The 22,905-nt window shown below is 50.2% G+C and overlaps 1 protein-coding gene across 4 annotated transcripts in view; it reads left to right on the forward strand.

Moving 5' to 3' along the window:
• Positions 1-22,905, forward strand: part of PRICKLE2 (prickle planar cell polarity protein 2) — a 100,297-nt gene that overhangs the window by 29,638 nt on the left and 47,754 nt on the right. The window contains exon 1 of one of the 4 annotated variants that reach the window (XM_067002954.1): positions 2,981-3,002. The exons of 2 other annotated variants lie outside the window; for them this stretch is intronic. The gene's annotated coding sequence lies outside the window, so the exon portion shown is untranslated. Of the gene's footprint in view, positions 1-2,980; positions 3,003-15,594; positions 15,785-22,905 lie in introns of those variants that run through there. One more of the 4 variants, XM_067002952.1, reaches the window with a different exon arrangement.

Below are 22,905 nucleotides of genomic sequence, written 5' to 3' on the forward strand. Positions count from 1 at the left end.
TTATATTTGAGCACTGTCATTACAAGAAACTCTGTAATGAGAATTTTTTTTTTTTCATTTGCATCAAACAGATTCCCTGTATTAACATTAACAACCTTCCACGGAGCCCAGGGTATTTACAAATTGGACAGTGCTGCTTCGATCTTTTGGGAAGGTTTTCAGTTCCTATTTAAATCACCTGAGACAGTTACGTTAGGCAGATCCAACACAGGAACTACGTGGAAAATGTGCGCGTAAGCTTTGCTGTCGGTGAATGGTCTGTAGTTCTTGGGGGACCCGGAGCATTGCCCTGTGGTTATTACTTACTGACCTGCGTTCCCGATGTCAAACGTTCAGAGCATCTGAAAAGCTGAAGACAGAGCATCCTTCCACTAAAGGCAGTGAGATTTGTCTTCCTCATTTGATGAAGATCTCAAGGCCATGTAAGCGACTTTGGGTTTTGGTATGTGATAATTGGGTTTAAATGTGGAGTGGGACTCTTCTTAACTGAAATGTAAGTCACCAAAATGGCTAATATTTTCTTTGAGGGGGATTGAAAATGTATCTCAAAGGCCTGTATTGGTGTTCTGCCTAGCACGGGAGAAGCAGATCTACTTTGGGATAAGCTGAATTGTTCTTCCAGCTTTGGTTTTAAGATGCATTGGTGAAAGCAGATTCTGCTAATCGCTGCTGAGGCATTAATTAAGCTTGCAAACAAAAGGCGTGTTTATGGTGGCTGGAGACCATCCCAAATAGCTTGGTGTAAAAGCGTGGCAGCGAACTCGCAGGGGAGGTGTGCGTGCTCCTGCTCACCGTGATGTTAGCGCAGCGCTGCTGACAACACGTGCCATCACTTCGTCGTGTTTTCACTTCCATCCCCAGCGGCTACTCGAAAGCAAACTGTGCCAGCTTCAGCCCTGCATCTCCCCCAGGTGTTGGCAGGGGTGTCGTGTCTGCTTGCGTGGGGTTATACCACCAGATAGGGACACCTCGCTCGTACGTTGCATGTGTTGGAGAGCCGGCACCCTGCAGGGATGATGGCTGAGGCTGTGACCTGAGGTCAGTAATCCCCAGCCAGGAGTTCTGGGAAAAAAAAAAAAATAATAAAATTTTGGAGCATTATGGAAGTAGTTGTGATGGCATGATACGTTGCTGGTGGAGGTGCAGTGAACAAGCAACGTCATGGAGCGGGAGCCCTATCTGCTGCTGGGGGCTTGACAAGAGCCCCCCAGTGGGCTGGGCAGTGGGGTCTTGCTTGTGCCTGGGGGCAGCCAGCCCTGCCGAATGCAGGGAGGTATCAGGGAATCAGGGAATGGGTAATGCCCTGGAGAAATGCCTCCTTATTTCTCAGGACAGGTATAATGGGATAATCCAGATTGATTTGCTGTGGCTTAGAGCACCAGGATTATTTCCTTTGCCGGAGTGCTTAACGCTCAGCATGCAGAGAGCATGTGGTGTCCTCCAATACAGCACGGCAAGGAGTGTCTGAGGGAGTGTTACAAGGATGGTAATGACTTTTTCCCAGGTGCATTTGTCCATTTCCTGCTTTTAGTCGTATCTGATGGACCTGTAAAAACAAGGAAAATCAATGAAACTACACATGAGCAGCATGGGGCTGTCTAACAGGGAAGGACAGAGCTGCTGGGAAGTTCCCAGAAATGAAATTGTGAAGCCAACTCGTGATTCTTTGGTTCCTGTTACGGTTTTGCATCCCAGCCAGTGCGCTGTGATCACCCCAGGGAGGGAGCAGGGCCCCAGGTTGGGTTACTGTGAACAGGGACTTGATTTATCCCTCGGGCGATGTTTCTCCAACGAGCATCTCACATGGGAGAAAGGGAGGCTGAGCTGCAATGGCCATCTGCGTCTTTGTAGCATTTTGGTGGTGCATGTAAGGTTGTTTTGTTTTGTTTTGTTATTCTCCAACCCTGATTAATTTAATGGGAATGTTTCCACTTGTTCTTCTTCCAGAAAAGAACCATTAAATCAAAATCTTGTTTCTGTGGTGCAGGGCAGTGCTGTGGATCCCTCAATCTGCTGGGTCATCTCTCACCAGCTGGGATGCTGGGTCAGAACCCTGGGCAAACACATCTATAAAACTTAGCATGTGTTTAAACTGGAAATGAAAACTCCTTTTCAGGTTGAGGGATGAATTACTTAATTCACTGTTTAGTTTTCAAGGGTTCAGAGAGCTCCTTAGTTTTGGAAGACCTGGGCCTTATGTCAGCTTTTGTTCTCTTTTGGCACCTGGATGTTAATTACGGATGAACCAACCACAAAAGCGGCAGTGAAGAGCCTGTTCCCACCCGTCAGTGCATGTGAGAGGGACACGAGTGTCTTGGCTGGGGCACACGATCTCGCTCTGCTCGTGTGAATCCACATACGTACCTCTGAGACTGATGCACAGATCCACATGTCCCCATGATAAATTCTCCATGCATTTAGCATGTGTGCCATGGGAGCTGGAAGTCACAGAATCCAAGTGTAATTCACAGCATAGATGTTGTTGGTCCAACTTCATTTATCGTCATCGATGTCCTTATCATTTGCGATCTTGGCTGTGGGACACCGATCTTTCTGCTGGACGCACACGTGCTGTTTTGTTGCTGTTTGCACATTTGTTTGTACTGCTGCCATTTGGGGCAAGAACGAAAACTTGGAACTTCCCTTTTCAGAATATTGGTTTTCTGACGTTCACGTTTATGGTGCCTTGGAAGTAAAATGTACTTTTGCACATTATTTCTTTACGTTGCGGAGAAGCGGTCCAAGAATACTTGGTATTACCAAGATGTTTTTAATGGGAAACATCTCTGTAAATACAGACTCAAATTTTCATAATTGCATGCTTAGTAACTACCAATTGTGTGCTCATTTAAGCAGATGCAGCCACATCCATTTCCTTCAGTTTGTGTTCAGTAGGATGATTTGTTTGGTCGCAAGACTTGGAGGATTTCAATAAGCCACATTTGCAACGATAAACAGGGGAATCATAAATTTTGCAGAAGTTTGCGTGTGCTGCTTTTAAGGTATGAGAATTACTAACTGTTTTTTCAGGTGCGACCTGGGCAGTTCCACACTTTTGCTTGACAATGGGGTGTCGCAGTTGAGTCCTTCCCCTGCCTCTTCCTGCAGCGTGGGCGATTGCCTATGCAGTCAGTGCACCAAAGCCTTGGGGCATGGGGCTGGGCCAAAGGACCTTGCACGATCCCTCCCAGCCTTCTTTTGGGGGGGGGAGGGGGGATTAGTTGTTCAAAATATTGACTTTGTGTCTCGTGTGCACGTAGTTTTGCAGCAGGCTACTAGTTTTATACCAGTTCCTGATCTTGAAAAGAGATTTGCAAGGTGTTAAACATTCATCAGAGATTTGCTATTGAATTCTGTGGTTGTTCAAAGTTCACAGCAGCTGCTGGCTTTGAATCTTCCTGATAGCTATTGCAGAAATCACTCCCTCCAGTAATCATTGTAGCAGGGAGTATCTTGGCACCGGCCAGCTCCATCCTGCCCGCTCCGAAAGGCGTAGCGTGGAACCCCTGCTGCATATGCGGTGGGGATTGCCATCGGGTGGCTCAAAGCCACCCTTGCATCATGTCACCTCTGACTTTGTGCCCACCAGCTCATACCAGAGCCCCCCTGAGCCTGGCTCCCACACAGCTCCAAGCCACGAGTAACCGGACAGGCACCGGGGAGCTGCCTCCGAACCCCGTGGTCAGTTCTGTGCCCTGGTGCACGAGCATCTCGGCCACCTTTCGATGCTACAAATAGTGTTTGGCACACAGGTGCGTGGAGTCCTTTTGAAATGCTTGTAGCGGTGATACATTAACCAAAAGACATGAAAATCCAGTCTTTTAGTCTGCTGTCCTTACAAATTGTAGCCTTTTGCTGGGTGTTTAAAAGCCAGCCGTGTGATGCATGGTTGGGCTGTCAATAAAGATGCCCAGCACTTCTCTGCAGTGACTATGGAGTATTTGTTTGGAGTGTCTGTCTGGGCTTCATGTGGTTTGATAAACATCCTTAGTCTGTCGTGTCTCTCTCCCTCTCCCTCTCTCTCTCCCCTGCAGTGATAATGGATCATAGGAACCTTAATAAGCAAATTCAGACTGATCCATCACGTAATGGAGTTGCAAGACATCGCGTCTTTCTCTCGCTCAGCAAACAGATGCAAGATATTAGGACTGCGAGTCGCAGACCTGTGTGAATTTAATGGGGAGGTTCTCATGGTTCCCAGGGCCTTTGCCTGGAATTGTAAAATAAATTATCCTCCGTAATTTTAATATTTTATGAAATCTTGCAAAGTGATGGCATTCTGGGCAGATTAATACAAAAGCTATAAAATTCACATGTACCATATGTTATGTGAGCACCAAATGGGACACCTGGGATTCTTAACATCAATATCATTTTAATGTTGGCTTCAGCAGTGATTAATGACATACTCATCCCTGAAGAGAACCTCGATAACGCAAGAGGCGTTACTTCACCATGCATTCGCTCCATGCCAAATAAACTGATTATTTGGCTAGATTTACGAAGGGCAGGGAGAGAAAATACCTGTGCCTTGGAAAGGCTGCTCTGTGCGGCCAAGTCCTGCTGGCTCCAGCGGAGCTCTGTCACCCGTAGCAATTAGTCCAACTTGAAAAGTCCCCAAAACCTGAGTATTTAATAGGATAGGGGTGATGGTGTTCACACTTCCCTCCGCAGCCCCGCAGGGGCGTGCAGTTATGACTGAATCAACCCGTAACAATAGAAAGCAAAGCGTCAGGAAAGCTCAGAGCTCCTGCAGCGGGAGACCGGGGGAGCAGTGGGTGTAAGGGGTGTGTGCCGGCAGGGCTGCGATCGTGCGGTAATAAGGGGAAACTTAATCCTTTTGTTTTGCGTGCGTGGTGTTTGCTGGTGCCGGGCTGTTGCAGGTCTGCTGGTCACCGCGGCTGCTGCAGAGCCAGCTCTGTGCCGTGTTCTCTGTCTCACCTCCGTGCGCTAAAACCTAATTCACTCCCGGTTAAATAGCAGGGCTCAGTTACGCCAGGTCCGTGCCTTGGTGCAGACGTGAGCTCTTTGACAATGCTCGCCTCCACGCTAATGAGCCGCCTTGGGTTTCTGCGTGGATCCGCCTGTCCCGCTTTCTCTTGCGCCAGGCTCCCCAGGCCCCTTTCCTTTCAGCAGCTCTGCTTCAAAGCCGCAGCCTAAACGTGAGCGTAACGAGCCTTCCTGCATCCTTCTGGTTCGTCTGTTGGTTTGCGAGTCCTTGTGCCCAGCCTGTGCTACCAGGTGCTGGCTGTAAGCCAATATTACTAAAACCAACTTTACTTTTAATGTTCCAGTTGATTTTTATTTTATTTTTTTCCGTGAAAACCCTGCCAGCATCAAGGCTGTGCCGTGCCAGGACAACGATGGGCACTGCGTGGGTTGTTTTTTTGCCATGACCTCTCCTTGACCGCTTTGCCTTTTCCTTTACCTCGTGCCTCCATCACTGCAGCCTCTTTCACCCAGGCTGTTTTTTGGGAAGGAGCAGTGCAAGGCGACAGGGAAATTTTGAATGCAGTTATCTTTGTGCACTTCTCACCTGGAGGTCATTCTGCTGGAAGGTTTTACAAATCCATCCCCGTGTGCTTTCCTGTGTGCTGGGTTTTCGTCCTGTTAACGGAGCACAAAGCACTGTGTATTTTTCTTCCCATGTTTCCTGATATTTCACTTAACAATCTAACGTGCTTAAAATAGCCAGTGCTCTTTGTAAGGCATAAACAGAGTTTACTTGTTAAATATTCAGTTTTCAGTATTTAAGTCTGCTGCTTGTGTGATTCTTTCCCTTCAAAAAACAGATCTTGTGCCACGAAAAAATGCAAATATATTTATTACTCAGGGAAGGGAGGAGTAGTTGGCAACTTATCTGTTTGTAGGAACGATCGCACGAGACACGAGTCTTTAGCCCCGTGTCGCTGCAGCTGCTGCTAGATAGTGTTTGTACTCTTCGTGTTATTTGTTCAAAATAGAAAACAGCTGAAGCGTGTCTGCGAGAGCGTCCCTGTGCCTCTGCGTGTTCCTGTGCATCCACGTCCCCTGTGCATCCTTCCCTGCAGAGACTGCCCCGGTTGTGGTCCCCTGCCGTGCACGCACATCCCCAGCTGGGTTTCCCTCTCTCGGTCCCAGACGGAAGGCAGGAGACAAAGACACTGACGTGCTTCCCACTCTCTCCTGTCCCTGGGGACGTCCCTGTGTCAGGCAGGAGGAGCAGGTTTCCTAGGAGAGCTGGAGCAGCGCTGCGCCCGCTCACCGTCCCTGGCCTCGGTGGCATTTCAGGGGGCTCGGCCAGGACGTGGGACAGATCCCAGCCATGGGATAGAGTCACGTAACGTCACTGTACAGCAAGCAATGCCACTGCAGAGGGGAGAAGAGAAGCTGCACGTGGTTCAGGCACCCCAGCAGCCCTTGGCGGTACTTGTCCTGCCCCAGGTCCAGAGACACCCCTTCGCTTTGGGGTCTTCTGGTGGCGTCGCTGAAATGTGCCCCTTCCCAGCGGGGAGGACACACGTGGGTTAATTCTGAGCATCCTTCCTCTCTGTCAGCAGGACAGCGAGCGCTAGCAGGGTTTTGTTTCTAATATCAGTTGGCCAGTACAAGAAAAGTGATGGCAGAAAAACCATCTTTCAGTGACACCGTGATTAATTCCTTCTTAAGGAAAAAAAGGGTTGGCTATTTTTTTCCCTTTTTTTTTTGTCATTACCTAAAGATGGTCTGACAGTAAAGAACCTGTGATTAATTGCACCAAAAGACATGTTATAGACACCTTTTCTTTGGCATCATAAGCGTTTCAGGTGAATTTTCTTTTATCTAGTTGGCTCAATGCAGCAAAATAATCTCTGAGTCTGCTATGAGGGATGTTAACTGCCTTTTCCGTATTACAGATTGATCTTTGATATCTGCCTTTCTCTGTGAGCGGTTTTATTCCCACAAGTGATACAAACCCTCTGCTGTTTTCCATACATTGCATTTAAGTAGTTCAATACATTTTGGAGCCTGTAAGGGAACATTTAATAAAGACTTGATGATTGCCTTATTCTGAAGGTTATACAGTATGAGAAATTATATTGTTTTAATAGCTGAATATATCCATTCTCTTGATTTCAGATAAACCAATATTTTTCTAATACGGCTGAGAAACGGTACCTTTTTGTTGTTGTTGTTTATATCCTCTGGGGTGTGAAGATTTTTCTATCTGTGGTTTCCAGTAAAATGGATTTTCAATCTCTCTGAAATTTCTGCCCAAGCCCTAGCAATATTTGCTTAAGAGTAATCAGAGTATTACCCAGATCTCTGTTCAAAGCACCAGTGACCTTACCAGTGGTAAGCAATAATTGGATTATTTTCAGAGATGTAGGAAGATTCCCTGTAATAACAAAAGAAGAAATACCAAGTGATAACACCACTTGTCTGCAGCACCGTAAGCCACAGCGCTTTCCGAAGGGTAGTGTAATAGCTTAGCATCTTATGAATACTGAATCAGAACGGCAGAGACTTGGGGAATACACAGTGCCTTGCACGTTGGGGTGATGCACATTTTCTGCATCATTCTTGTTGATTCGTGTTATTTAAATGCATTTGTTGGGACACCTTCACCTCCATAGGGTCAGGACCCGCATCTTCCGTGCATCATTGGGGTGAGCAATAAACAGAAAAATACGAGGCATGGTCCTCCCTCCACGTCCGTCAGCTGCAGCTGGGTGCCACCACCCCAGCAGCAGCTCCCAGAGGGGATGGATGGTGGTGCAGCATGGGGCCGGGAGGGATGCTCTGGGAGGTTTTTCTTGGAGAGGCTGAGCTGCTGCGGAGACAAATTGGAAGCCATTTGGAAGAGCAAATCCATAGCAGCACACTGTCGGGCAAGCCTGATTGCCTCGCTCTCTGCTTTTAATTGTAATGAATTATATGGCTCTGCACGATGGGGTGCCGAGCCTCTTGGCTGAAACTTGTGTAATTCACGTAAGTGTTTACACAAAAGCCAAGTAAATGTTAAGCTTCCTACAGATTTCAATATACACGAGCCCTTGTTTGTGTTCGGTTTTAGAGACAGGCAGAGGAAAAGCAGAGCATGTGTCTGCCTGTGTGTGTGCGCAAATTGCATGAGTTAAAAGATACAAAAAGGAAAGAAGACCGCGAGCTTTCCTTGGAGCAGGCTCTGCAGTGACCTGCCAGGTCCCCCCCCCCCCCCCCCCCCCCCCCCCCCCCCCCCCAAAAAATAATTCTGAATAATTCTGGTTTAAGAGATGCTTGAGGGCTCTTACGAATTTTTGCCCGTTGACCACTCTTTTTGAGACTTCTGCTAACCGGTGTGCCTTGAAGTCCTCCCCTGCACCCACATCATGCTTCTGATTACCGCAGACGAGCCTTCTGCAGAGCAGGCTGCTGTGTAATTCAAACCACTGCTGCTCCGGATGGGACCCCGCAGGTCCCCAGGGGGTGGCAGCGAGCACGTCCCGCGTGCGGGAGCAGACCTGGGTCCCGACCCCGCTGTGGGACTGGGCCCTGGGCCTGGCGGTGCCGAGAGGTGACCCCTGGCTCTGAGCAGGCCAAGCGCCACGTCTCCTGGCTTCAAATTGACCTGAGATGAGGCAAAATTTGGGACCCTGCCCGGCAGCCAAGCCCTTGTTGTTCTGAGGGTGCGTGGAGCATCTGCGGGGTGTTGGCAGGGCCCGGCTGGCTTCAGGACAGCACAATGAAATTATGAGAGAATTTCCATTCAGACATTTCCCTGGGCATGCCAAAGCCGTGAGAGCTGTATACCTGGGTGTAATTTTATTTTTAGAAAGCACATTAGGGAGTGTAAAGATCTCATTAACATGCCAATTGCAGCCCTTACTGTTTAAGAGTATTTAATTGTCTTCGTTTTCTGTGCGCAGCCATTTGTGGTGGATGGTTGTAACTGGCAAAAGCAAGGAAGGAAGGGGTTTGTGTGACTGGAAACGACACAGAGCCTGAAGAAGAAAGCAAAGTGCTTGTTTTGAAGCATCCCTGCAAGATTTCCCCGAAAAGCACCCGATATTCAAGTAATTTCCAGTGGTTTTTAAGGTCCTTCCTTTGAAGAGGAGATGGAGCTCCTCTCATTGCTGGCAGAAGAGGCACAGTTTTGCCATTTTTTAAGCCGTTTTCTTGAAGAAAACGCATTTAAAAGGCAGCCCAAGCTCCCATTTAATCAGCTGGCTCTGGAAGCTGGGTATTGAGGAGAAATAAGAGAATTGCCCCAAAAACTGGGCAGTGCCATGGTGTGGGGAATGCTGACTGCTCACAGCTGGTCCGAGGGGTATCTGTTGGGCCTGCTTGCAGGGGACTTTTGGCCTCCTTTCTGCTCCTGTGTGAGAAGGGGTGCATAAAAACAGGTAAAAGAGAAAGGAAAGGAGGGGGAAAAAGGTTTTATGTTTCTCTGACAGTGGTTTTCTAAGGAGCTTTGATTATTCAGCAGCCATGGAAAAACTGCAGAAGATGTAAATAATCTGCAGGATTATGCTAAAGCCAAGCTTCAGTCATTTTACTGGAAAAATGCATGAGGCCTGTCCATTTAATAACGATCATCCAGAATTTCTCTAGGGCTTATTATATTTTCATGAAAAGGATCAGTTGTCTTGAAGAGAAATGGTGCAGTTCTGATATCTACAAATACCCCTTGGAAAGCGTGTTTCGGGTCGGTACACTTCTTTGATTGTGCTTTTTCTTCCCCTTTTCTTTTTATGATAATATCTTACGTTCGCATCCACAGTTACACACCAAAACAATCAAAAGCAAAGCGCGGTTTATCATGAAATGACAAACCACAGCTGTACTCAGTGGTACAGGCTGTATCGAGATAAAAACACTACATGATTTTCAGCTTTTGCTGTGTTTATATTTGGTGCCAGAGGTTCTCGAGCGATTTTGCAGTGTGTGTACACAGTGCAGTCAGGGTTTCCAAGAAATTTGCAATATCTCGAAATCTGTACAGGATCTTACCCTGCTGGGCTTAATTTTAGACTATGGGGTTTATCGTTCGAGGAGGAGAAATGGTTTTGTTGTGTGCTGTATTTAATCAAGTGCAGCAAAAAAACTGTCACAGGCATCGTTTGTCTTCGTGAGCCAATTTTTGTTTCCATTTTAGTTATAGGAAAACCCTGCCCCGGTGAAATGGGCTTCTTTATTGTACAGATCCAGTGTCACCAAGATTACTGCTCCTGGCAGGTATCGGCTGGCTGGCGGGGGCAGTCCCCATATGGATTTTGTTTTATGGGGTTGCAGTGCTGAGAACTGTGCGCTGAATTACTGTGAGAGCCCCAGAGGCCGGGGATTTGGGGATATTTGGAAGTACAGGAAAGTGCTCGCTGTTCCTCTGGCAGTTTCCAAGGTTCAAGATGTGCCGTGGGAGCTGGGTTGGGTTTCCAGGAGTGACAGGGTGTACGGTGCTTGCTCAGAAAAGCTTGAATGTCCTTAGACATCTTTTATCTTTCCCGTCCTTGCTCCTAAAGGCCCCATCCAGGCCCTCTTTGAAGGGTCAGAAGCGTTCATCAGTTCTGTGTGTAGGCCCCGAGCAGACACCAGGCCCCGTGAAGCAGCCAGCGAGGGGCTCCCTGGCAGCTACAGGAGCAGCCAGGATCCTCGCAAGCAGAAATTTGGGGCAGGCAGGTATGAAAATCCCAGCCCCGAGCGTGGTGTTAATAAAAAAAAGGCCTGGCTTTGTACCAGACAGCCCTTTGTGTGGTGGGGATGTTTGGATTTATCGCTGTATGAGGCCAGTTGAGATGGGATTGTGGGGCTTGCGTTGTGCGGGGAGGAATTCTGGTGATCGCCACGCATAAACCCCTCCTCTGTTTCATTTCCAGCAGCCTTAATTCAGGAAACAGTTCCTGTCTCTCTGGGTTCAGCCACAGGCAAAGAAACGACCGAGGGAGAAATAAGCGGTGTGTCCTAAGGTGCAGGGAGGGGCTGTATACTTCATAACGTGGTGCATTAAAAGCCTGATCTCCTGGTTCGTTTCTGGGCATTGTAGCTGTCTCATGTGTATATATATATATATATATATATCTGTGTGTTCCTACAGCAAGATGTTCTCCAGCTTCGCACACGCTCGGAGAGATGTCTTGTGAGCTCTTCTGGCAGTACCAAAAAATAAAAAGCGAGGCGAGGAGGGGGCAGGGAGGGGATTGTGATGCCAAGTGGAACAGCTCCGTCCTACCCGCCCCAAAGAGAAATCATTCAGACGCTAGAAGAGACAGGCTCTGTTGCGTAGATTAATGTGCAGGGTTTGAAAGCAGCCAAGAACATTTTATACACACATGGCGAGGAGGGAAGGAGCCGGGCGGCTCATCTCTGCAGAAGCCATTCCTTTCCCTAAGAGGGCATTTAAAAAAAAAAAAAAAAAAAGGAGCACAAAGGTCTGCAGGAGCGCTCAGCCATTCAGGCAGTTTAATTGGCTGAACGGAGCGCTTCGCGGTTGGGATTAATATGGATATTTCTTAATAACCTGTCACCTTGTCAGGAGTTTCAGGGTCAGGATTGCAACTAAAGTTCTCGCCTTTCCTTCTGTTTTTTATTACTGCAATGGCTCCTGCTGCTGCATTTTCAGAGGCTTAGGAAGGCGGTGTGAAGGTGCTTTCGGCTCTCCTTCCCCTGCACCTAGTGAAGAAGCCAGAAGGAAGAGGGAAGGGTGGTCTACAGAGGTTTGCAGTGAAAGGCTGCTCTGGAAAGATTAATTGTGGTTCTCTGGGAGGGAGAAGGATGTGGTGCTGCGCACACCTGGCACTTCAGCTGCTTCAGCACCCCCTCGGAGCGCGGGGTGAGGCCGGAGCTGGGCTCGGGTCTGCGCCACCTTCGGACGTGCCGTGCTTCAGCGTAAACACGGTTAGTGCAAACCCAAGCAAATCCCGGGCAGAGCACAAATAAAACAAGCGATTTAGCAGTGCTCGAGATGGCTTCAAAGGGCCTGAGCCCAGAAGCATTTTTACAAGTATTTTACAACTGGTCTCGCTGCCTTTTATCTCCCCAGTGACCACCAGCGCGGGGATGCCCGCGGGGAGCAGCTGCTCCCCAGCCAGGGAGCCAGGCCGATTTCTGCAGCCTTCGTTGGGGGTTAATTTGTTTTGCACCTTTTTCCTCCCTTTTCTCGCCTTTCCTCCCCTCCCTGCCCTGTAATTTCAGAGCAGGCTCCCGAAGGCCACCTACTTGATCAGCAGGCATAATTTCCACGAGCGCTAATGGGAGCGGCGCGGATGCACTCAGAAAATTTCTCTAATTTCTCCTTGCCTGCCCCTACCACCTCCTGGAGTGATTTTCTCCACCCTTTGGTAATCAACATCTCGCCCACCGCCGCGGAGAGCTGTGTGCCTGCAGCCCCTGCCGCAGAGGGAGGAGGGCTGCAGCCTGCCCCTCTCCAAACCCGTCAGCAGCAGCACAAAAGCGAGCAGCAAGCACGCAGCCGATAAAGTCTCAGCGAGGCATTCGCTCCTCTAATTATCGTCTTTTATGCGGAGATAATTTTTGATAGAGTTGCACTTCTGGACCCCGCCGTCATCAGAGGACTGCGAGCTGACCTGTTAATCATAGCGGGAATTAATGGGAATTACAGCCAGTGGAGCCCCGTCCCTGAAGAGCTGATCCAGGGAGTAGCACCGGAGGGGAATGCAAAAATGAAGCAGCGTGGTGTTCTCAGAGCTGCAGATAAAGTGGCAGCGAGTCAGTTCCTGGGGAAAAAAGGGGTGTGAAGGAGGTGAATTTGATTATAAACGGAAGATTAAGAGCCTAATTCTGGGGAGTGTGAGCCCATGCGCGTTTTCATTGCATCTGCTTGATAATTAGCGCAGATTTGATTTAACGAGGGGGAGCAGGGCCACCACAACTCGCAGCCTTCGTGGTGGCTGTCCCCAGGAGACGGAGGTGAGGTGGCCGGGCATCACCTCTCCTGATGGTGCTCCTGTGGTGGAAATTGGTTTATCACTTGAGGTGAACTGAAATCAGAGCATCCCTGCTGGTGCTGAACCACCGGAGGTTCTGGCTGTCCCCAGGTACTGCCAAACAGCTAACAGGTACTTCACAAGGTGATTCCTCCCAGTCAGCTTTTTACAGAAGTTTCCTTTAAGATGCCAAATATCCATGTAGCCTGCAGAGATGAAAAAAGTCATGTGTCTTATCCGTACAGAGGACCCATAGAGTCCTTAAATATGCTTTATATTGGTGCTTCTAAAAGGAAGGGTTGATTAGCTTGTCGTAAATATGAGAAATGCAGCCCCTGTGTGCCTGAATATGCACACACAAAGGCTCTCTGAAGAGCGAAGAGGCTGCTCATAGAGCCTGTCCTTAGGAGAAGTTTGTTTAGGATAATGCAGCAAGTTGTAATCTGTGTTCAAAATGCAGAATGCAGATGTGGTACAGAGCAAAGGACAGCAGTTAGTCCTGTTCATAAGGAGCACGTTCTGGGAAGGGGAAAATGGTAACGACAGAATGAGGCATTCTTTCTTTAACAATGAATGGAAGGCAAACAGCGTTTGTTCAATTCTGTGTGTATGCTTCAGTTTATTTTTTTAAGCCTGTTTACCAGTTTTTGGACTAGTTCAGTGCAGAGGAAGGGCAGCTTTTCTGTAGTATGAGCAAGCAGTTTGTATGTTGGTAAACATGAAGTCCTCCTCTTCCAGGGCAGCATATCAGCTGAGGATATACGCCTGCTCCTCTGCAAGCAGCTGGAAGAAGTCCCGTTGCTGGAGACAGGGTGTTTTTTACCTCCTTTGTAGAGAATGACAAAGCATCAGGCCCTTCTGCTGCTGTGATACCACTGCTCTGAGCAGAAGAGGCCAGCAGCATGGGTCAGGACCCAGAACATGCAGCCCGGGCACTTTGCAAGCCCTGTTGCTGCATGGACACAAACCTTACCTCCGGGTCCCCTGCGTGATTGCGCAGCAGGGACTGAAAGCTCCAGATGCAGGCAGGCAGGATATGAAAAGGGAAACACTGCCCCAAAATGACGAATTTCTTGTCGGGACCCTTGGGATGTGATTTAAGGATTTAAGACCAGGAAAGAGAGCACACTGCTCTGTTCTCTGCTGCTGGCTCAGCTGAGGCTTGTGCTGGGTGGCTCCCAGGCAGCTCCAACGCTGTGTTTGCTGGGGGGATGCTCGTGTCTGATGGCAAGGTGCTGCCCCTCACCTCCTGAAAATAAAGTGGCAAGGAAAGCTCAGGCTTGCAGTACGAGGCAGGGCGGGGAAAGCCTGTTTTGGGTAGTCTGTCAGTCAGCTTGACACTAATTGGTTGCAGTAAGTAATCGTTCTCCATGTAAATTAGACTCCAATTTCCTCTGTAGTCTGTCTGTTTGCTGTGTGGGCTTCAGTCTCTAATTAGGCTCTCACGTGGCGAACCTGGGCTGTGTGAGCTGCTTTTGTTCCTGGAGAACCAGCCTCAGCCCTCCCTGCGGCTGCCGGGCTCCTCTGGTCCCGCTCCTGACGGGGATGGGTCCAAGCTCAGCGCTGCCAAGTGCAAAATAACTTTTTTTTTTTTTTTAATGCATGCTTTGATTATTTCCGCGTTTCAAGCTTGCAAAGGGGATTCTTTTAAAATGCAAAGGGACTTACTAGACTTACAATGAGAACACCCTTTGGAAGCGCTGCATCCGAGTTACTAGAAGCTCAGCTCTCCATGAATAGAGCTCGTTCAGGCCCTAACCCTTGCGATGGCCAGGGCAGCTTTGCCTGCATCTGGCTCCTGCAGCTTGGAGCTCAGGCAGCTCCTCTCGTTAGGAGGTAGCTGTGCGAGTGCGTTCGGAGCTTACCCAAACGCTGGCTCACGTCCTGGAGTTACTCCGGCTCTGCACATCTGTAACGGAGCGCAGAAATCCGCGATTGCACGCGCGCCTTTCATCCGCCGCCACCCATTTTTTGCAAAAAGAGCCGAGGGTCCCCGGTCACCGCCCGCAGGAGGAAGCCCCCGTGCATGGGGGCAGCGCTGTGGCTCCCGAGCCTCCTCCAGCAGCCCCCGGTTCGGCCCCGCTTCCCCGGGCTGTCGCCGCAGCCGAGGTCTGGGTTTGTGCGCTGTGCCTAGCGTCTGCGCCGGGCGGCAGAAAGGAAACCCATATGCGTGCGCCCACCGGGCTGTTACTCGCCACGAACCCTTTATGTTTCAGCAGTTCCCTTTGTGAAATTCGGTACAACTTCGGGAACCGTGCACTTTCTGTAAACCTTCCCCGTGCATGATGCGGTCGTGACCCAGACGTGTCAGCGTCTGGTTAGGCGTTGTGATAAATCTTGTTTTTACTGGCACGGCGGTGTTCGGCTCGTTGACTTGCGCTCAGGTGATGCGTGCGGCGAGGCCGGGTTGCTGGCGCCCTGCAGAGGCACGTGCGAGGTTGTGGTCCCCTCGAAGGAGGTAGACGAGAAGCTCTTTGGGGAGAAAGAGGTGAAGCAAATTGAGCATGGGCTTTTTATTGCTTCTCTTGACGTGATTTATTTTCCGGGCGAGGTAACTTCGCTTTCAGACCGCTAGTCAAAACCGTAAGGGATGTTGGCTCCGTGGAGAGCTAAATTTGGGTAAAGGGACAGGATTGGATTAGGGCTTACAATTTTCACCAATAAGCTAAAACTCCGGTGGGCGTCACGCTCTGCGAGCTGGGGAGGCAGCCGGGGAGCTTTAACTCCCCAGATGACCTCAGCCAGTTGCTGGCTCGCAGGCAGCCTCCGGCAGGGCACCGCGGCAGGATGCGCCCCGGTCCCGGCGCGAAGGCGCTCGCCTCGCCTCTGCCCAGCTTCCCCCCTTCCCCTGCCCGTCACCCGGGGGGGTTTCGGCGTGTGAAGCGCGTGCCCGTTTAGCCCGGGTAAGTAATCACGCTCGATTTATAGCATGTGAAAGGATAAGCCCTTTTAATGCTCTACAAATGTTTGCGTTGGGAAATGATTTTTCTTTGCAGCTCGGGTTTCTGCCTGCCTTCGCGAGCGCTGCTGCCGGGGTAGCAGCGCTGCGTTGCCCACAGCTTTTAGTGCTCGCTGCCAGGCATGGCCTCGATGTGCTGGGGCAGAGCAGGGACCAGGAATACCCCAGTGCTCACATTTGAACCCACGGACACCGTAAAGCTTTTAGGTGACACAGTCGGGGCTTTGCAAAGCTCCGTCTGAGCTGCTCCTGCTTTTTTTTTTTTTTTTTTTAACCCGTTTAAAAAATCCAAAGTGCGAAACCCTGCGGGAGTCTGAGGCTTATCTTTAGCACTCGGTTTCCAAATGTGGTGTGTGTCTTCTCAGCTGCTGCAGGGGTTTGTGTGGCATGGCAAAATGCAAATCCTGAACCTTTGGCAGCTGTGTTTAATAGAGGGGAAAGGGTTATTTTTAACTCTTGGATGTTTGTTTTTTGTTTTCCTGTGTTATTGTAAATTCCAGAGAAAACGTCCAATTTCTCTGAGGCAAAACAAAGGTTTCTTTTAAGTGAAACAAAGACTTCTAAGCCCTTAATCAAACTTGCTGGATTCAATTGCTTTCAAATACTATGGGAATTAAGCAGAGAGGAAGCTGTGTTTTACAGCCCCGCCAGTTAGTAACAAACAACGTGTTGGGTTGGGGGGAAAAAAAAAAAAAGGATTCATGCAAAGGAGGAGCAGGAATTTGGACCCGGGCTGCTTGCCCCCGCAGGGCTGTTTACCAACATCCTCTGTTTGTTTAGGCCATGCAAATTATTTGTGTGCTTCTCTCTCGAAGCAGATGTTTTTATCCGTGCAACTGGTGGAGTAATTAGAGGGAGAGGCAGGGTGCTGAGCAAACGCAGAGCAAACACCCACCGTGGGGGGAGTGAGCCTTAAAATAACTGGGTGGCGGAACACGGGAGCGTGGCGCTGGTCGGGAGAAGGAATTGGGTGAGTTTGGGAGTCGAAAAATGTGTGTTTCTAGTCTTGTGTGTCGTAGTGGAAAGAAATTCTCGGTGGGAATGAATGCAAAAAGGCTGGGTGCAGCATGTCCAGGGAGTCGGTGCATCGCCACGTCCCCGCGGAGGTGCGGAGTCCGTCCTGCCAGGAGCCCGCTGAGCAGTAGAGTCAGCACACGATGCCGAAGGAGAGGAATGCCCAGGGCCCGACGTGTCGAGCTGTATTTCTGTTAAAAAGTCGCTTCCCCCCCCCACCGGGGAGAGGCCGGGGCTGCGTCCCGCAGCAGAAGACTGCGCTTGTTCTTGGGGTGAATTCCTCTGGAAGTGCGAATCATTGACCCTCCATTTTTGCGGTGGAGGCCGGGGGATGATTAAATGTCCTGTCTGCAGGAAATTACCAGGAGATTTGAGCGTTTTCCTGAAGCAGGCTCAGATGGTGCGCAGCTTTCGGTGTAACACAAGCGAGCAGTGTTACGTGGAAGTCTCCCCGTGCTCAGCTCTTGGCAGAGCCGGCCTCCCCGAGGTTTGATTTTTTTTTTTTTAAAGCTCTGGTTGTGCAGGCATATTTTTGCTCTGGTACCATTTAAATAATGGCAGCAACATGCTGATTCCTCTAATGATCTTGATTAAGTTATCGGTTATTTTCTTAATTAGCTACTTGATCTACTTACGCCTTAAATGAGTCTGTTTGTGCACCCAGAGAAAGAAGAAGGGGAAAAAAAACACAACGCTTCTCTCTTTTTCCCCTTTCAAAAGGTCTTTTTCCTCTCCAAAAGGCAGCTGCCAGCTCACTTGAGCGCACAAGCGAGCCCAAGCAGGGCTCTCCTAGGCTGGGGGGCAGTTTGCTGGGCTCCTCCCTGCGAAACCCCTTGTGCTGGAGTCCTCTGGTGGGGTTCCCAATAGAGCGAAGGCACAGTTGGGGGCTGGCGACCTAGAAACCCACCTGGCTGTTTCAGGCTGGCTGTGGAAGTGATGCCAGCCTTTGGTGGTGTGACACTGAGGGGTGGGCATCGGTGCTCCTCGGGGAATTGCTCCCCCAGCAGCAGGGAATTTAAAACCCAGGTGGGGTGTAGATACACATTTGTTCCCGATGGAAGGGTTATGTAGACAAAGCAATGTGTAGAAGTGGTCTTCTTGAATGCATGGGCTCATGCTCGGAACCTGCTCAGATATTTCAAATATTCAAAATAGTGGGGTTGTCACAGGCTCCTCACTTTGCAGGACGGTGGAGATTTGGGGTGTGTTCTGCGTGCGGGAGGGATGAGTGTTCCTCTGGGAAAGCTCGCACCCCGCGACACAAGGGCGAGCATCCTGGTGAGCCTAAAGCAGGACGCTCAGGAGATGGGAGGCTGAAGCCTCCACTTCTGCCTCCCTGCTGGGTCGGGAGGCCAGAGAGCATCTTTTATCTCCTTTATGTTCCCAGCACTGCCCTGACCACCCAGCGTCCCTGCGCAGCACTGCGGGTGCAGCCCCACCAATTGGTGCCAGTTCTTCACCGGTGTTGCCCGCCCACCGCCACTTGTTGCCCTCTCAGGGTAGAATCAGAGAGATTCAGCTCTGGCACTTTGGAGGCTCCTTGTGACCCATGTAGCAGCAGCCCCTGCTTCAGACGAGCCTATTTGTTCTTGCCTTTGTGCTGTGTGGTAATGACGCTCCTCTCGTTAGCCTTATCTTCATGCCTCCCCTGATGCAGAACTCGCGGAAACGTGGATTGAGTAAGGAGACTGCTTCCATGTGTACGTTGGAGAGACATCAGCTGGGACTCTCCAGCTAAAACAGAGCTAAATGCTTGCCCTCTGGGTAATTTTTAGCATCAGTGCCAACAAAACTATATATTTGGGAAGAATTACTGACAGTTCTAACATACCCCAGCTTTATTCCCTTGGGTCTTCTGCATTTGTAGCCTCATGTTGTGAATTCGGGCCAGGTGACTCCCCTCCCCTAACAAACCTTTTGCGAGGCCCCGGGGTACTTTTACATCAGGACTCCTAAATGGTTATAGCTGTGACTGCAAGTGCAAGCGTGGTGGTGTGTTCTCGTGGTCGGCTGTATCTTGGGTGCCCCAGCTGAGCGTGGCAAGCGTTGTGATGCCTCATAGTGATGGTGATGCCTCCAGGAGAGCGTGAGGCAATCCCCATTCCCTCCCCACGTCACTCCTGGTTTGCTTGCGTAACCTGGGACCAGTCGTGGACACGCTCCCTGGTTTCAGATGTGGGAAGAGCAGCCCAGCTCTGGTTTTGGGTGGAGGTGTCGGAGCAGAGCCAGCCGTGGGCATGGTACCCACGTATGGCTGTGTCCATGCGGCATGGGCAGCGTGCCCCCGTTGGGGCTGGGACCTCCACGTGCAATTGAAAAAGCCAAGGGCTGATAAAACTGGACAAATAACTGCACTAAAAAGAAAGTGTGGTGCTGGCTTGTTCCCTCGGCCTCTCTCTGTGCATCCTGGGAGGTGGCAGAGATGAAATGCTCGCTCTGAACAGGATGCGTTTCTCTCACGTTCCCCTGAAGTTTGTCTTTGGGCTCTGTCCTCTTGGTGTTGGTTAATCTGCTGATGTTTCTGGCCGTTCAGCTGCCCGTACGTAGTTCCAACTGTAGCTGTTCTGCGCCAAGATACAAATGAAGGAAAGGTGGGCATTCGTAATGAGGTGGCCATTTATCACAGCAGGACCTGCAGGAAAATGTGCATTAAATATTCACGGGGCGTATTCATTAACATTTGCACCATGCTGGCGCTGGGCAGTGCAGGAGGAGGCCCCATCGTGGTGCAGGAGCAGAGGGAAGGCACGGCCGCGTTCCTCGCAGCCAGGGCTGGATCTGGCGTTGCAGCAGCGCTAGCGTTTCAGTACTTCCAGTCACAGGTTTGAAAATGCTCACAGTAAATATTTTAGGCCTGATTTCCCTGCCCGGCATTAATTCATCTCCACGCTGCGTGAGTGCAGGTGGCTGACACCAGCCCTCCCGATTCACAGGCAGGCAATTAGAGAGATAAGCCTAAGTGACTTCGTCTCCTTTTTAGATTGCTCAACTCTGAGTTGCTTTAAAGGGATGGGATTAGCCGAGATTGAGTTCTCAGTGGGGCTGGGAGTCAGCTGCTGCTCGGGGGCTGTGTCCGACAGCCGCCAAGGTACCAAGACAGGGAGTGCGCTATCCGTGGGCGTGAAGTGGTGCCAGGAAGATTAAATCTGATGATAAAATGGTATTAAGGCTTGCTTCATTAACAGGCTAGAAGGCATCAAATTGCTCGGGTGCTATAAATCTGAAGCGTCACTTAGGTTTTGCAAGTGAAGCCACTTGAGCGTTTGAGCTGCATTTGTTTGCTGGCTGTTGCACCCTCAGGTGGGGGATCAGGGCACAGGACGTTGGCTTCCCACAGCGGTGCAAGGGCTGAAGCGCCAGCAACATGGCAGGTTAAACGTTCCTCTGAAATAAGCTCTTGTGTCAGGTCTTGGGATACCTTGTTCTGGATTGTACAGGTTGCAAAGGTCTGCCGGATGGGGGCTTCCTCCCTGCTTTGTGGGCCACCTGCCCCAGGAGGAGATGTGCCCAGCCCAGGCTGCACCCGTGGGCGAAGCTGTAGCTGTCTGCGTGGGAGGAAAAAGTGTCTTGGTGTGAACCTCAAAGCATCAGGAGATGGGTTTGGTGGACTATTTGCCAAGCGTAAATGGCACGTATACAGATATAAGGAAAATATCTTCTTTACCTGAACGCCCCTTGTATAAAATAAATGCCAATCTCAACTAACTAGCTAACAGACTCGCCGTGGATGACTCCGCCATCCATTTATGCACTTGAAAGCCCCATTAATTTCCACTGGTGCCTTACAGCAGAGCTGCAAGCGAAAGGCTCGAGCGTGCCGGGGCTCTTTGCCTCCCGACAGCACGGCTCGTCCCGCCCCGCGCACGAGGACCACGCCGTGCTGCTCCCCGCAGCCGCCAGGAAAACGACGCGGCGTTGCTCACCGCTGCTGCCGTGTTGTGTTTTGTCACTCTGCATAAGCCGAGGCGTTGGTGCACGCTGCGTAAGCCGGCGTTGATTAACTCTGGGCTCACCTTGCTGCTCGTTAGCCTTCGTTAACGGGGCGGCTGCTCGTGGCTGCGCCTTGCGCACGCGGCGACCCGCGGCGCTTTTGGGGAGCTGGGTCTGATCAAAGTCACAACAAATGGCTCTTTTGCTCTTCTTTTGTCGCTTTGACGGGCCGCTTGTCAGGGAAAATACAAACGTGTTTCTTTGCACAGGGAAATTAAAGAAATCTTTGTTCTGGCTTCGCGTTGCATGTTTTTTAACCCTTTGGCGCTGTGTTTGTTGACATGCTGGTTCCAGCAGTTCGCCGCCTGGTTGCAATTAGTCCTTGGCTCTCCTGCCCAGCCTGGTCTGGAGCTTGTTTAAAGGAGGGGTTAAATTTCCTTGGTGTAAACATTTTCTGCTTTCCGAGCTTGTCATTATTTGTTTTCTCAGCCCGCTCATTTTCTGAAGCACTGTAGGACCCACAGTGTGGGAGACAGACCCTCGCATAAAGAGTTTAGAGCTCACACCTCCGAACATCTTCACATTAGACACTTAATCAGTGTCTAACACCCACTAAAAATCAGTGAGAGCTCCATGCTTAACTCCTGCCAAAATATCCATTAGGGCCCGAGCATCCGACGGCTCCCGTTGACCATCCGTGTAGACAAAGGGCTGGCAGAAGGCAGCAAGAAGGAGCAGTTCTCCCTGGGAATGTGTTCACAGTGTGCCCAGGGACTCAGAAGCAGCCTGGGTCTAAGCCATGACGTATTTTGCCCTTTGGGACCCGTAGCTGTCACACAAGCATCTTTGCCGTGCCTGCGCTTGCTGCGTTTGCGATCCAGCAAGCCCCTAAAACTGGTTGGAGGCAAGGCTGGTGGCATAACTACAGTAAATGATTTGCCACGTTTTGCTGTTTTCTGTATCATGGTTCCTCTCTGAGGCTCTTTGGACTTCAGAAGGTTGGTCTCAGCTTAGGGGCGATGAGGTCTTGTTGTAAGCCCCATACGAAGTCAGTCAACACCAAAACCGAGCCTGGTTTCGTGACCTTTCTGTAACACGGGGTGCTGCTTGCGCAGGTGGGCAGGGGCTGGGAGAGCAGGAAGACTGCTTCCCTCGGCATTGCACCTGGAAAGAAAACTCCAGTCAAGTCCAAACTTCCTCAAAGCGGCGATGTTCAGAGTACAGGGAGTGTCAAAATCCTCCTTGGCCGTGGGTTTGCGCTGGTGCGCGGAGCAGACTCTCAGCAAGGGGAAGGCAGCTGTTGAGCTGTGATTGCTGCTTATTACACTAATTACAACAGTCTCACCGGTATCGTGAGCTTCCCTTCTCCTTCCCCCATCTGTCTGCTTGGCCATCCGTGGTTGCTCGTCTTTGAGACGGGGACTGTCTTTTGGAGGTACAGTTGAAGTGTTTTGTTCCGCGAGGAGCCCAGCTGTGCTCCCCCTCTGCTTCCCCGTGCTGCTGCGGGGGAATAATCCTGTTTGGCACGTAGGAGGAACGTTGGGGATTTGCTGATCTGCCCTGAAATAAGGGCACGGAAGGGTGAGATGTGGCACAGCTCCTGTGCCCCGGCAGCGTGGCTGGCTCTGCCTCCTGTGTGACGGTGGAGCAAAGGGTTTTGATCCCCCGTTTTGGACTCGAGCGCCCTGACCCCCAAAATTGCAGCTGTTCTTTTGTTGCGAGGAGACGATGCAAGTTAAATCTCCACAAAAAAAAAAAAAGAAATCACGGCTCCTCTGGATGCCCACCTGGTTTCTATTTGGGGGACGAGTCGGGGGGTTATTCGCTTTGAAGATCAGCCTGCTCCAAAGCAGCCTGGAAAATGCTTTCTGAGCCACGAAACAATGAGACTCACTAAATCTCTAACAGCAATAATTGGTTCTAAAGGGCTGATGTATTTAGTCTGCTAATGTTTAGCAAACATGTTTGCTTTACCCTTTGAAGATAATGCTGCGTGCAGCAGGGTTTGGTAGGAAAAAAAAAAAAAAAGAAGGGAAGAAATGGCCTGTGGTTTTCAGTCTGTACTGGCTGGTGGGAGCAATAGCAGTCAGTATTGCTGTTGTCTCCACGTTAAATGTGAGC

Source organism: Anser cygnoides, chromosome 10, assembly GCF_040182565.1.
Source record: "Anser cygnoides isolate HZ-2024a breed goose chromosome 10, Taihu_goose_T2T_genome, whole genome shotgun sequence".
Classification (NCBI taxonomy): domain Eukaryota; kingdom Metazoa; phylum Chordata; class Aves; order Anseriformes; family Anatidae; genus Anser; species Anser cygnoides.